Source organism: Protopterus annectens, chromosome 15.part0 (genome assembly GCF_019279795.1).
Source record: "Protopterus annectens isolate FY-2018-M chromosome 15.part0, PAN1.0, whole genome shotgun sequence".
NCBI lineage: Eukaryota > Metazoa > Chordata > Ceratodontiformes > Protopteridae > Protopterus > Protopterus annectens.
In genome coordinates this window covers 422,057,767-422,074,431 of record NC_056749.1, presented here as the reverse complement: position 1 = coordinate 422,074,431, position 16,665 = coordinate 422,057,767, and positions in this window count along the sequence as shown.

Here is a 16,665-nt window from a genome sequence, read left to right as displayed (position 1 = left end):
TAAACCCTATGTTACAAGATGGGTTGCTAACTGGCTCATGGATAGAACCCATTCAGTGAGAATAGGAACCACTAGATCAAACTCCAAACCTGTGACTGGTGGTGTACCACAGGCCTCAGTCTTGTGACCCCTCCTGTTTGATATCTATTTCTCTGAGGTGCTACCAAACAAGGAGGGACTATGGCTAACAAAATTCGCAGACGACTGCAAACTGGGTGCCATAATCGAGACTCCTACTGATGTAGATATCCTTCAAAAGGGTCTTATGGATACAGATACATGGTGCCAAAACCATGGCCTCAAACTAAATGCCAAAAAGTGCATTGTTATCCTCTTTGGGAAAAAACAAGTACCTATGAACTACAACATAGGTGACAGCCAAAGTATCACAGAGAGTGTGATAAGAGACCCAGGGACTCAGGTAGATAGTAACCTCTCCTTCGACAACCACATTGCTAACATGGTTAGAAAATCCTTCTACATGGCCAACCTTATCACAAAGGGGTTTGCATCTAGGAATAAGGAAGTTATTGTCCCCCTCTACTCCTCACTCATTAGACCCATTATTGAATATAATGCCCCGTTCGGGATGTACCTAACAAGGCATCTGCACCAACTGGAGAGGCCTCAAAAGTACCTCACAAAGAGGATAACAGGCCTTAAACAGATGCCCTATGCCATGAGGCTAAAAAAACTCAGACTGTACTTGGTCGCGTACCGGCTACTCTGAGGTGATCTCTGCCTGACATACAAGGCTATGTCAAACCCCAAATTGTTAGAAATGCTCCACCTAAGGAAAACCCAATCCACCAGAGCTACACGCTCAAGGGACATAAACATGGCATCATCAATAAACAGGACGTGTTGGAGGGATAGATTTGTGTCCCAGAGACTCCCCTTGCTCTGGAATAAGGTCCTCATATATGTGAAGCAGAGCTCCTCATTGGCACTCTTCAAGAGAAATCTAGATGAGTGGATGGAAAACAGGAAATTCACCCCGGGAATCACTTCTGTGGCCTTGCTCAACAGGGGCACAGGTAACTAAACCACTTGGGAGAGAAGCGATAGCACACAATTTTTGGCTAGGCTTAATTATGCCCTAGGGCCAATAGCCTAGTACCTACCTATGAACCTATATAATTAGCAGGGAATGTGGAGCATCCAGTGGAGCTTGCCCCCTGTAAAAAATAATGTTTTATTCTTTTTATTTTTCAGTTTACATTTTGCATGAGGCAAGATTGCTTTTTGGTACATGCATGGTAACGTGTTGATGTTTGCTAAGTCGACATTTTGTGTTTGACTTTGTGAACACTGATATTTGGTTCATTCACTCATTTTCACTAATGGAATTACTGGGAAAGGTTAATTCAACATTATATCAAAGTGATTAACATTGACACAATAACATTGAATCACCCAACACTGACATGTTTCTGCGCATGTTCTAAGGACATTTTTCAGAATATGTAATACAACAGTGATTTTGCATGAGGGCATTCCCACTGTACTCTCACACCCCCTGCTAATTACATATACTGACTCTGAGATCGCACAGTGCTTGGGGAATGGGCATATTCCACTTACCTAGGGATTATCCTTTTATCACACAATTGTCGACCATCTGCATTCTTGACCAAAGCACATCAATAATACAGAGGTTGATCTTAGGCATGACTAACCAACCTAATGGAACCCCCTATATATCTTTGTTTATCTATCTATATATCTATATATATCTATATATATATATATATATATATATATATATATATATATATATATATAAAGAGAGAGAGATACGTGTGTGTATGTATGTATGTATGTATAGTTCATTGAAAAATTATTTCTTTTCTATTCTTCACCACTTAGTATATCATTTTACTACTTACCCTGAGGTTATATTTCTACAAATTTTGCAAAAGTAAAAAAAATAAATAAATACTTTCTTACTGATATGTTGATAAACACACAAACACACACACAAACACACACACACACACACACACACACACACACACACACACACACACACACACACACACACACACACACACACACACACACGGATTTCTTATCTTTGTAAAACATCACTACTATCAATGTGCATAATGTCGACAACAAATAATCTATATTATACAAGTCAACACAGTACTGTGCATACTCTGCACATCAATCTCAGTGCATACAGAAAGTTTACAACAAAACCCAAAACAAAACATCATTTTTTACATAGGGGCAAAGCCCCCCTACACCCCTTGCTAATTATATAGTCTAACTCTGAAATCACAAAGTTCTTGGGGAAAGGGCAAATTCTCCAACCCTGAGAATTATCCAGTCTGCTACTTTTGTTGATCATCTGTTTAGTCAACAAAATTGTGCCGATGAAACACATGTCGACTAGAACACAGTTTGACAAAAGCAGTGGGTTCCATATGTATGTTATTCTTTTTTTCAAGAAGATAAATGTGTCTGTATTGAGACTGTACTATGAAACTCAAGGTAGACAGTCACTCTAATTATCTAGATAAAGATGCCAACCATCTAGAAGTTAGGAGGCTGATGCTGCCAGGGATAATAGATGTGTTGGATTGTGGCTGTGCAGGAATGATTCAATGAAAAGTTACAATCAGACCCTTAAAACTAACATTTCTAGAAGGTCAAAGGAGGGTTATTTCTAAGCTTCTGGGAACTTCAGAAAACAGTTCACTTATTCAGTCTATCAATATAATTTTAGGAAAATATTTGGAGACAGAAATACTAATCCGATCCTTATTTCGTATGTGCAGAATAAATGTTTCCTTCTGACAAGCTGGACACACAAAAATATTCAAGAAAAAGTCACAGAGGGCAAAATTTGACTTCCATGATATAAAAACAAGATATAAAAACACATCTTGCTAAAAGACACTTTTCCAAAGTATCACATTTAAAATGTTCAACTATATTCTCCTTCATAAAAATTTAAACATCTTGGCTTTTATCATTTAGTCTGCAAGATAAATAAATACATACATACATACATACATAAATGAATTAGCCCAAGTCTCAACTACAACTGATGACATGTAGACCGCAAGCTCAAACAACTCTTTTCTAGCAAATAATACAATGGATTACGTATCAGTCTCAATACTCTTTTCAAGTATAATCTAAAAAGTGAGGGTAAATTATTCCATATCCCAAAGAAGTATGACATTTGAAACGACATTCTTCCAATTTGCTCATATTGTGTGCATACTGTATGCGAGCTAGCAAATCTGTACCTCCTACAATTGGCTAGTGCACCATTCAGGATTAGTTCTTCTTTCTTACAGCCACACAGCCCCACCTCCAATGGATTACACTGGTAGTCAGAGAATGAATGAATAAATGAATGAATGAATAGCTTGCATTACCATTTATTGCATTACAAGAATGAATTAGAATACAAAACTAGGGCATGGGAGAGGAGACTTGTATTATGTCTGTCTGTAGCATTCTCATGGATGCAGCAGGTGAATCTGCAGATTAGATCAGCATGTGACCTGCCAAGCATTATTACTGGTGATGCCAAAAATGCAGGAAGTCAAGCATTAGTAGTAATAACGCCATCACAAGACTAAACCATCTCGCCACATACAAAAGTATAATCAACAATAAAAACTGTGCAAGGAAAAGCAGATAGACTTCAGCAGAAACTGAAAGCATGAAGAAAGAAAGAAAGAGAGAGAAAAAGAGAAAGAAAAAGAAAGAAAGAGAAAAAGAAAAAGAAAGAAAGGATACATCTATAAATATTTTTTCAAGTCTAAATCAGATGAGTAATACAGTAGTACAGGCTGTAAAATATGGAAAGGCAGCTGTGTTTGATGGTCTGTTATTGTCTCCTTGTATTTAATCACTTATGACAAGGTAGTAATCAGTCAAAGAAATATTTGCAAAGATCACTTCAAAAAAGTCTAAGGAAGTTTTGATGAAGAACTGAAGTATGGTGGCAAGTTGAGAGGCAGCCTACGAAGCTCACCTGCTGGGAAAACTTAACGCAATGTTAAAAGCCAATCTCTGGTGAACAGAAAGATTTGAAAGCAGCCTACAGATTTATGAATGAATATTTAAGTGAATTCTGAATATAAAAGCAAAACATTACAATAGAAGGAAGGCCAGCACAGGATGGTTGCAACCTTATAGGAGTCCCAAAGTGAGGCATGGGGTGTGGCCAATATGACACTGGCCACACCCCCTACCATAATATAAGCAAAACACTAACTGTAGAAAAGTTTCACTGCTATAGTATGACTTCAAATGAAACAAAAAGCAGTAAAGCAGCACTCTCTTTTATTCAGAAATAACAGAATAAAGCTTTCAGGTAACACCCTTCATCAGTTGTTGTTGTTGTGTCTTTTGTCTTTTCCCGGTTAGGGGTCGCCACAGCGGAACTCCGGTCCGCTAATGATTGGCAGTAGATTTTTACATGCTGACTTGCCGGGCCTGACGCACAACTTTCAATGAAGGAACGCCCATTCACGCATGTCGCCACACAGAAGACGCTCTAACTGAAAAATGAACGGAGCAACGTCTTACTGTGAGGCGACAACGCTACCGCAGCACCACCACCACAGTATTAACACCCTTCAACATCTGAATAAAAGAAAATGCTGCTTTACTGCTTTTTGTTTAATTTGAAGTCACACCCTCTACCATGATATTACCACAGGAGTAGTGACGGAGATTCAGTTATGGGTACAACAGTGTGAAGTTATTAAAGCATACTAAAATCTCAAAAAATGGTTAAACTATGCAGCTTTAACAGTAAAAGTGAAGCATTACTGCAAAAACACACCCATTACTAAACAATTGAGAAATATGTTAGGAGCAGCTGTATGTAAAAACATCCAACAAGAGAAAAAAAAAGCACCTGTACAAACCATGCAGCTTTTTTTAACCATTAAAAATATTAAAACACAACAGTTACAGGCTTAACTTTGTAGCTACAGTACACTCCGCATCTAAGCAGGGGGGGGGACTATTTTAAAGCATTAACATTAACGGTTGGCCTTGCACAACAAAGAAAAAATGACAGACAAGAAAGCCACAAGGCAGTCTAGTACCACTATACCCAAACTACAGTTCACTTCTGAAGATGGCATTAAAATGAGTAAGTATACACAAGTTTCCACCTGTAAAAGCAAACTATCTTGAAACAAGCTCAATCACATCTATTAGTAAAAACACCAAACACATTATGTTTATCACTGAACATGCCCCCCACCCTGCCAGAAAATAATGTTATACATATTTTCATTTTAAAGTACTTCTTATAAGTCATCACTAAACAGACACTCAGCAGCACATGCACATTCGCACTATACTCAAAGCAATACAATTTAAACTTATCAAAGGCACCATTAAAATTATAACACACATTTCTACTTATAAAAGCAAACATTCCTAAAATAACCATGACATGTTTCAGCAGAATGCCAAATGCACTGTAGTTTTTGCTGAACCTGCTCCCTCCAAAAAAAATATAAAGTATACATTTTCCCTTTTGAAAGTACTTCTTGCAAGACATTACTAAACAACTACCCTATAATAAATGACAATGCACAGCAGACCACATGGATTCTATTTACCTAAGAACACAGCAATTAATAAGTAAAAAAGAAATAATAAACCTATAGCACTAATTTACCCAGCACGATGATGCAATAAAGAACAGGCCCAACAGAAGTACAGCCATATTCGAAATATATTCAAAGCAGTACATTCTAAACATATTGAAGGCAGCATTAAAAATAAAATACACATATTTACACCTATAAAAGCAAACTATCTTGAAATAGCCACAACAACATGTACCTAGTAGAATACCAAATGCATGCACTACATTTATCTATGAACATGTCCCTAAAAAATAAAGTTATACACATACACACACACACACACACACACACACACACACACACACACACACACACACACATATTCACTTTTAAAAGTAGTTCTTGCAAGCCATCAATAAACACTATAAAAATATCCACAGCAGTAAATCTTAACCTCTTGACGTCAGCATTAAAAAATAAATTACATACATTTCCACCCAAAAATTGCAAGCTGTCCCAAAATATTTCCATCTTTAAACACAAAGTACCCTGAAACAGCCACAATAACATTAGAAATATATCAAATACACTACATTTATCCATAAAGGTTGTCCAAACTAGAAATAGAAAAAAAAAATTCTATACACACATTTTAACCATATACACATACATACTTTTTATACTTTTAAAAACTACTATTTGCAAATCTCAAAATAATCACTGCACAAATTTAAATACTGTACAGTGCTCACCATTTATCTCTAAACATTAAAAAATTAAAAATTGAACTAAAACAGTATTTTCACGGATCTATATTACGTGATCGAACACCTAAAATTCAACCCATAAATGTCAAACCCTTAAAACCATGAATGGCCATTTATGCAAATTTTTTCCCTGGGAAAAAATATGTTTGGCCGTAGGAAACAAAACAAGCCTTTAAACACTAATTAAGTGGGGGGCTTCACCCCCCATACCCCTTCACGTGGGGGTCTGTGCCCCCCCACACCCCCTAACTAAATATACCAACTCCGAGATCACTCTACATTGGGGAAATGGGAAAATTACCTATGACGGCCAAGCAGATTTTTTTCCCAGGGAAAAAAATTGCATAAATGGCTGTTCGTGATTGTCAGAGTTTGACATTTATGGGTCAACGTTTAGGTGTTCGATCACCTAAATATTCGATCACGTAATATAGACCCTATTTTCACTTTTTAAAAAGCTAGCCCCATAAAATACAATTGTAATTACTTACCATTACAATCACGGTCTTTCCCAGACTGGATGACTTTGGAGTGGCCACCTTAGCTGGCTAGCTCTGACAGCTGGAGTGTCTGGCTGGCTCTGGTTGTTGCGTTGGCTGTTAGAGTGGCTACCTGGCTCTGGCTACTAGAAAAATAAGACAAATGTCAGTCTTTTAGCATTAGCAGCTGTAGAAGCACTAATAAAAAATGCTCTACAGCAGTTTTCACCCCCTTCATGAATTGTAGCCAACTGCTGCATGATTTATAACACCTTCACCTAACAGGTCTAGGTTGATGATGTAACCAAATTACATTGGAAAAGCTTCTCTGAAGGATTCCTTCCACACACACAAAAGAAATCCGTTCATCAGAACGACAGCAGGCATGACAATTTCAAGCGTGCATGTGTAATGCACACTGAAAACAGGAACAGGGTTTTCTCAAATGTTTGTCTTCCCGAAGGTAAAGTAAAGTTAGCCCACAGCCAAACTAACTCAGAGCAGGACCTTATACTGTTTCATGGGTTCATTAGTGTGGAAGTATGCAAAAGTCGCAACCGTGAAAATTGGTTGCGATAATACTCAAGTACCCACATAACTGACACTGAACTTTAGAATAAATCAAGGTAGTTATCTGTTAATTAAGTCATAACCCAGAAGCACTGAGTGAGATCTATGCGACAAATAAGCAGAATCAATCAGGCACTTACCAGATGTTGGATGGGAAAAAGGAGTTGTCCAATGACAGCAAGAGTATTAACTGAGCTGTGTCAGCTGACATCTATAGAACATAGAATAGCATTACCTGACAAAAGTGGTTCTCAGTGAATATAACAAAAGAAGAAACACTATAAATCGTGTTTTAAAAGAATTCCTGTAGGAAAAAGTTAAAAATGTTATATATAAAGTTTTTGTTTCTCCCTGACATCATTACAGAGCCCTTCTATGGGCTTTTCCCTGAAAATAGTAAATAAATATGCAGACTAGAAGGGTTTAGCATGATGTAAAATAGATTAACGTTTTATGACAGCCATGAAAACAGCTGAAAGATTAAAAACGATATTCAAATAAATGCTGTTCTGTCCAGAAAAGAGGAATTAGTAATTGATAACATTATGGGCATTAACTTGAAGATGAAATGGATAACGGTTTAATACTGGTGGAATTATGTACAAACTTAAGAAATATTTGATAATTTCCTTGTTGGGGGAGAGAATAAAAAATATATCAGCTGACAGAACAGTTTTGATGTTATGAATATTGTCAATCATAATGCATCTCAATACTTTGCTTGTGTTGTGTTAATGAGGTTGCAACAAGATTGATCAATCTATATCTACATCTAGTGTTTTTTTTTTCTTTATTATAATGTTGCGTTGTTCTGAAGAAGCTTCCGTTTTTTGGAAATGAAAGCGCTTAACCTATGCTCTATGTTTTTCGTTCATTAAATCTTGTGGAAATATATCTTTGGACTGAAGAGTCTGATTTGTTGAACTGGCACTTTGGTGACGTTTTTGGGACAGCCTTCATTGAGTCTGTTACGGGAATACTTTTTTCATTTATCAGTTCTTTCTTCCCGTTGTCCATTTGTGCATCTCAACTATATCAAATTTAAAGGAGTAATGTCTTCTTGTCTGGTCATTGTAGATCAATAGAGAAGTTTGTGTGTAGTTATATTAAGGTTACTACTGTTGCTTTAATTGTTAAAAGAAAAGTAGGGTGTAGGTTATTTAAAGTTGTTAATGTTAATCAGCATGAAGCAACAAAGAATTACCCAGAGATACTAGCAAATAATACAAAGGAAAGTGTAAGGTTGAGATCTGAGAGTAAAAAGGTGAGGAGAGATACCAAATAAGTGAAGGGGAAAGTTTCTTTCCAATGAATAGGTTTAGAATTCTGATGTGGAATAATTAATGGTTTAACTGATCAAGGAGCTCAACACACATGATTTATTTGCAGGAAACAGACTTAACTGAAGTTGAGTAAAAGAGGTATGAGTGAAGATCTACTTCACAACACTGATGTTTCAGAACATTAAACTTTACATGTTCAAGATCATATGACTGACTTTCTGAAACATCAAAAAATAGAGAATCACCAAACACTTTTTTGCAAGGGGGCAAGCAGCCTTGCAACCCCAGCATCCCCAGCTAATTATGTATACCAACTCAGAGATCACACCATAATGGGGAAAAGGGCAAACTCCCCATTTCCCACTGTACCACAGTCTCAGTACAGAGTCAGATGTTTTAGAATGTCAATCATACCGCCTTGACTATATGCATGATCAACATTCTGAAACACTGATAAACTGAAGGGAACCCTTGACTGGATATACAGCATACAAATGAAATAAGACAGAAGGAGAGGTAGTAATTTTGATAAGGAAAGATACTAAATTCCAATTTGCAGAGGAAATATCAGGTAAACATAGGAGGTAAGGAAATAGATCGATACTGGTATGTGTGTTCATATTGCCTGGAGTCAATAACAAAGAATTGAAAGAAATCATGGGGACTATTATTGCTTAGCAACAAGGTACATTACTGATTTGGATTGGTCATGACTGGAACATAGTAACAGACCAGAGAGATATTTCAGCAGGCCCTGGGAAGGATAGGATAGGCAAAACTGAAAACTTCCTAGGGAATTGCATGAAGGAATATTGGTGCAGAAAGTCAGGAAATGGAAAGTTATACTTATTACTTATAACCACACAATGCAGCTCAAAACAGAAATTACTAAAATAAAAAAAAAAAAAAAAACAGAGAAACTGCTTCAGACCAGAGACAAGAGGCTCACTGTATATAACAAATCATTTATGGTTAAGCACTTTCAATCATCTATAGTAAACAAGACTTCATCAGGTGAAGGATGATCTGTGAAACATTATTTCAATAATGGGAGGAATGAGAGAGAGGCAAAACATAATTTTAAAAATAATCAGTATCAAAATAGAGTGGACATGATATTGGAGAGAGATGATGAAGATCTGCAGAAAGCCAAGCAGGAGATGGAAGAATAAAGAATGTGTAATTTGACAAGCCAGTTTTAGCCCAATTTGTTTGACTGCCACCCACTCCAAAAGAATAACACTGTTTTTTTCAGACAGTAAAGTAACAGAAAATAGGAAGAAATATTATTAAACTGAAAGACCCCGAATCAGGAAATATACTCGCTAAAAGTTAAAGTATTTTAGAGGCTTTATGTAAATATTATAAGAAGTTATACAAAGGTGATTATTGAACCATAAATAAAGACCCTTACATAAGATTCTTGGATAGATTAGCCAAATTAGAAGAAGATACTGTGTTAGAGGTATGGCTAAAACAATTTAATGAGATTCTTGAAGGAGAAGAGATACCAGGCTCATAGAAGTGGGCAGCAGTCATAGTCATCTTAAAGGAGGGAAAATACTCAACTGATCTGGACTCATACAGACCAATTTCATTCCTACACCACAATTATAAAATATTTATGACAATTATGGTGAAATGAATGTCCAGAAAACTACAAAGTTTAATAGATTTGGATCAATGTGTCTTTGTTGAAGAGTGATAAACTTTCAGTAATATTAACAAAATCCTCCCATTACAAAAACATGCCCAGATAAATAAAAAAACTTGATCTCGCCTGACCGTACACACAGAAAAAGTATTTGACAAGGTCAGATGGGGATTTTTAAAATGGGTACATCCAAGATCTGCCTTCGCTAATAAGAAAGTCAGATTAGCAATGAGAATGTATGATTGGGCAGAAGATTGCTTTAAGATGATAGGGAACTTTTTTCTTACATTAGTCATACTAGAAGCATCAGACAGGGTTGCATTCTATCAACAGTGTTGTTCACTCTCTATATTTAGCCATTAATAATTAAAATTAGGGAGTCACTTCTGCATGATACTCATGGTATGGTTACCCAGAGAAAACAGTGTTATTTGCAGGTGATGTGATTTTGCATATTACAGACTTGCAGAGTGATATTCCTAGAGTATTTGGTAGGACCTCAGATTATAAAATTAGTGAGAAAAACAAAAGTCATAATATAGAATGGCATAGTTATGCACAAACTGTTGCAAATGCATCCATTTTTATAGGGCCACCATGCAATGAAACAGCTAGAAAATTATACTGAAGGTAAACCAAGCAGCCCAAGACATGTAGGAAGAGGTTCTTCTGAAAATGAAACAGACACAAAAATGCAAGATGCTGAATGTGGATTTGGACAGTAAGATTCAGGCAATTAAAATGTTCTTGGTGCTATGGGTACTTTATGAGGGACAGTCATATTCTACAAGACTTGACAGGTTGATATGGGAAAATATTAATAGAAAGTACTAATAAAAACAGGGAGTTTATTTGGAATGGCCAAATGGGACAGAATGCTTTTGTCAGAAGAACAAGCTAATTAAAGTTTACAGATTTTACAGATAATATAAGATTAAGGGCCATAATCCAAAAGAGTTGATTTTTTTTAATTTCTCCAAGTCTTTTGGGTTTCTAATACCATGACGGGAATGGACCCCATTCCTAAGTCAAAGTACGATTAAAGTTCATGAAATTAGTATTGTATTGTTTCAATCTTTGATGTCAGCCAAAAGTGCTCTTCGGAGCACCCGCAATGTGCCCAGTAATGACTCCTTCTGCAATTCGTTACATGGATTGGTAACATATCTAAATATGATTGTAGATTTTTTTTTATAAGACCCATTGCTCCTACTACTATTGGAACTGTCTGGGTATCTTTCTTCCACATTGCTCTCATTTCTGCTTGCAGATTCTGATATTTTATAACTTTGTGTCTCTCTGTACACAGGACACTGTAGTCACTGGGTGGGGTGATTTCAATGATCAATGCTACTCTTGTCTTCTTTTCTTGAACCACTATATCCATTTTTCTAACATCTATCTTTTGAACTGTTGGTAATGGGTGGTCCCATGTGATATAAACTTCATCATTTTCTATGATGCTTTGTGGATCATGTTTCCAATGTTTTTCAGCCACTTCAATACAGTAATGTTTGCACAATCCCCAGTGCAACAATCTGGCCACATTATTATGCCTTTCAGTATACAGTCCTTCTGCCATTAGTATATCACAACCTGCAACAAGGTGTGCAACTGTTTCCAATTTGGTTTTACAAAACCTACATTTGTATGTTTCTCCCACATGTTCAATGGACTTTGTAAACCAATGTCTACTATCTTGGACTGCCAATACTAACCTTTCATCTCTTGGTTTGAATTTGCCTCTCCTTAACCATTCCTGCATTCATTCCTGATCAACATGAGGTTTTTCAGAAGTTTTCTATACTTGCAACTATATTTATGCTTTTTCCACATTTCTTGCCTTCTCATCTGGTTCTTCACCTTATATACTTTCTTTTGTTTTTTTGGCACATTCAGTTGCTGCCTGATTTTATCCACTTCTGGTTTGATTTCCATTCCTGCTTGACGCCAATATGCTTCTGCTAAATTAAGCAGAGAAGTCATCTTAGATTTATTCTCCTCGTGTTTCAAAACTTTCACTACGTTTGGGTCTTGTGAGGTCAGCAGATGTGTGTGGAGTCCCATGATTGCAGATCTATACATATAATCAATTTCAAGGAGGCCAATCATTCCTTCAGAATGGGGAATATATAATCTTGGTATGCACTGATTCTTATAAATCACTTGGTGAGCATGAATCTATCCAACACATTTTGGGGCCAATCACTCCAAAACTGTAAGTTAGGATAGGAAGAGTAAATTGGTTTATAGATGGATTTTGTTCCTAGATGTCAGTGCTGTTTTCAGGATTATTTTAAGTCTTCTGAAGTATTCCTTACTACGTTTTATTCACATTTGTTCATGTTTTATTGTTGACCCTTCATCAATTCCCAAGTATTTATACACTCCCTCTTGCTCAAGTTTGTCCCAAACTGATGTTTTCTTGGTGCTACAGTTTTCCTGCTTTAAAGATTGCTTTTGCACATTTATCAAGACCAAATGACATTCTTATAGGTTCATAGGTTGGTACTGGGCTATCTGCCTGAAGGCATATATTAGCCCAGCCACGTTGTGCGGTATTCACCGCCCCTTTAGTAGTTCCCTAGACCCTTGTACTAGCAGCTAGTACCCTTGGCCCTTATCTACTAGTGCTGTTGGTGTGATCCCTGGTGTGAACTTTCTGTTACCCATCCACACATCAAGGTTCCTCTTGAAGAGTGATAGTGAGGGGCTCTGTCTTATGTAGATCGGGACCCTGTTCCATAGTAAGGGAAGTCTCTGCGAAGGGAATCTATCCCTCCAGCATGTTCTGTTCATTGTTGTGTTGAGGTTTATATCCCTAGAGTGTGTAGCTTGAGTAGATTTGGTTTTGCTAAGATGGAGCATGTTCAACAATTCTGGGTTGGACATGGCTCTGTAAGTTAGACCGAGATCGCCAGTGAGAAAGCGGTATGCAACAGAGAACAGTCTTAGCTTTTTCAATTGTGCTGCATAGGGCAACTGTTTGAGGCCAGTAATCCTCTTGGTTAGGTACCTTTGTGGTCTCTCCAGCTGCTGGAGATGTCTAGCCAGGTGAATTCCAGTTGGTGCATTGTACTCAATAATGGGTCTGATGAGGGAAGAGTAGAGGGGCACCATTACATCCTTAGATCTTGATGCAAACCCTTTTGTGATCAGATGGGTCACATAGAAGGATTTTCTAACCACTTTGGCAACATGGTTATCAAAGGAAAGCTGACTATCTACTTGAGTCCCTAGATTCCTTATTTCTTCTTCAGATTTCAGGGGATTACCTCCTATGTTGTAGTTTGCAGGTACTCTGTTTTTTCCAAAGGGGATTACTACGCATTTTTTTGCATTTAGCTTGAGACCATGGCTTTGACACCATGCATCAGTCTCATTTAGGCCCTTCTGGAGGATCTCCATATATCATCTGAAAACGTTTTGACAACTTGCAGTTTTGCTTTCAGTTCCTCCTACAGTTTTAAATCATTGACAAAGAGAAGCTGAGAAGTCTTTACACTTTGTTGTTTTCTCGGAGCCAAATTATAGCCATGGCCTAAGCTGTTAAGTAGACAGCTTAATGGGTTAAGGGCAAGGCAGAAAAGCAGCGGTGACAGAGAGTCACCCTGGTATATCCCCCTTTGAATTTTTATCCCTGGGATAATAATTTGTCCTTTTCATGGCTTAATTGTAAAGTGGTCTGCCACTGTTTCATGGTCACTGTAATGCAGTCGATCAGTGTAGGGTGTATCTTATACATGTTAAGCACTCTTTTATCCATGAATGTGGGATACTATCAAATGCTTTTTTGTAGTCAATCCATGTCATAATTAGATTCTTCCCCTTTTTACAGTTCTCCACTATGATTTTATTTAACAACAAATGATCCTTTGTTCCATATGACTTTCTTTTATTGCCCTTTTGTTCTACTGCCATAACTGAGTTTTCTTCTAAATGACTATAAACTCTGTCAGTATCAATTCCTGTATATAGTTTATACGTCATTGGAAGGCGAGTTATTGGTCTATAATTATTAGGGTAGCTTGCAGGTTCACTCTTAAGTAGGAGCATTGTTTTTCCTGTTGTTAACCAGGTTGGTGTATGTTCAGGGTGTGCATATAAATAGTTCTTACTCATGGCTAAATCTTCATGCAAAAATTGTAATACTTTCAGCCAAAAAATAGGCACTGCATCTGAGCCTGGGTTTTTCCAGTTAGAGGCTTTTCTTAACTTTGTTTCAATCTCTCTGGCTGTTACTTCATCCCATTTCATATCATGTACCTTTGAACCTCTTATTATTTCTTTAACTTCTTCTATCCATTTACCATCTTTATTATATTCCACAAGATCTTCATAGATACTTCTCCAAAATGTATCTATTTCTTCTTTTTTTGGTGGTCTTTCAATTTCTTTTACCTTATTTCCCAATTCTCTATAAAACATTTTTGGATCATCAATAAATTGCTTATTTTGTACTTTTCCTTTATTTTTGTATCTTCTAAATCTTTCTGCCTGTGCTGAAAATTTTAGTTTGTTATTTGCAATAGTGCATGATAGATCCTGGTCTGCTCTAATACTGTGCATTGCTTTTATCACATCTATTTTTCTTAGTATTTTTGTTGATCTATTCCCCCTTCTATAATCTTCTAACAATGACACTTCTTATCTTAACTGCTTTATAATTTTCTCTATTCGATATTTCCATGATGGTATTCAATTTCTCCCCTTCCTTTTCCTGACTACCCAGTGTTCTTGTGGTAGAACTTTATCAGTTATTAATTTAGCTGCACAGTTATCCTGTTTACTTCTGTTATATCACATGGGTCTCTATTAACAGTCCTAATTACTGTGTTCATTTGTTTTATCAAACTTCTGACTTTTGGGGTTTTATTAACCTTTTTCATTTCTTTCATTGATCTTGATATATCTGTCTATGTCTATTAAATCAAGGAACTCTTATCTTAGCTCATTTTCTTCCAAACTTATTTTACAAACTTGTTTTACAATTCCTGTGGGCATTCTATAGAAGATTCTATAGCATCTTCCTGTGGCGCATTCTCTTCAACTTCATCCCATGCCATTCGTTGCTGTATCGTATGGGAACTCACTGGCCTATCACTCCTTAACATTGACTGCATCAGAGTTTCCACAGTTTCCTGTTCCTTCCCTTGCTGTCTAGCTTTACGTGAATGTTTAAACTGGTTTCCTTTGGAAGGCTCCAAGTTATCTTCATATGGCACCTGACCAATTGTTTCCTGTTCATTACACCATATTAAATCTCTTTTTCTATCCCATGTCCAAATGTCTTCTTCAGATGTTTCCTGATCTTCCTGTTTCTCCTTACTTTTGGGACTCACTCTATCCTGCTCTGATGTAACCTGTGCTAGGCCTTCTACATCAAATCCTTCACTTTGCAGGCACTCCATAACATCAACTTCTATTTTTTGTAACTTCTGTTTACTAATCTTCTTTTCTACGTTCCATCTTTATGATGTTATTTTTTTATTGTGAAATTTTCCATATCTGGATGCTTTTTCCTTAATTTCTCTTTGAATATCTTTGGGGCTGCCTTCTTCACATTGATTAATTTGGTACCATATCAAATCTCTCTTTCTTTCCCATGTCCATATTTCTTTTTTATACTTTTCAAATATCTCTTGGTTTTGTTGTTTATATTTTCACACTTCCTCAAATGCTTCTTTTTACAAACAGGTCAAAGTTTCTTGATCTATATACTGTTTTTCACATATCTGTTGTATCAATGAACACAAATTTTCATTTGAAGCTTCTGACATTTTTTCTTGCGGAAGTATTTTTCTTTCCTCTAATTTCTCTCTTAATCATTTTATATATCTTGTGTCTGGAAATTCTGGGATTTTTGCATAATAGTAATAATACATAATTTCTTTCTTATCCTCAACAGTCCACTTTTTCGTCTTTATGGCTCTTCTTTGGCCTATCATTTTTTGTGTTTTTTGTGGACTGCTACTTCCTTCTACAATGGGGTGGGGGGGGGCATCCTTTCCCTGGGCCTGGCCTGGCCTGGCCCCATTGTAGGAATGTTTCCATATTTTGAGGATTCTACACTGTCTTCTTTTCCAGTTCTGGCACCAGTGCACCTACCAAGATTGGGCATTTTTTAGCCTGAGTCTTGTGCACCCAGCTATCATTTTTTAGTTTTTAACCTACTTCTGTCCATGATTTATGCTATATAAATACAGTCTATATATCAGTGTCGCCTTGGTGAGCTTTTGTAAAAACAGGGTCCACCTCATGAAGGTACTCACCAAGACTTGAGGATGAATTCAATTTCAGCATTGCTACTCTCCCTTGCTTGCTGACTTTTCA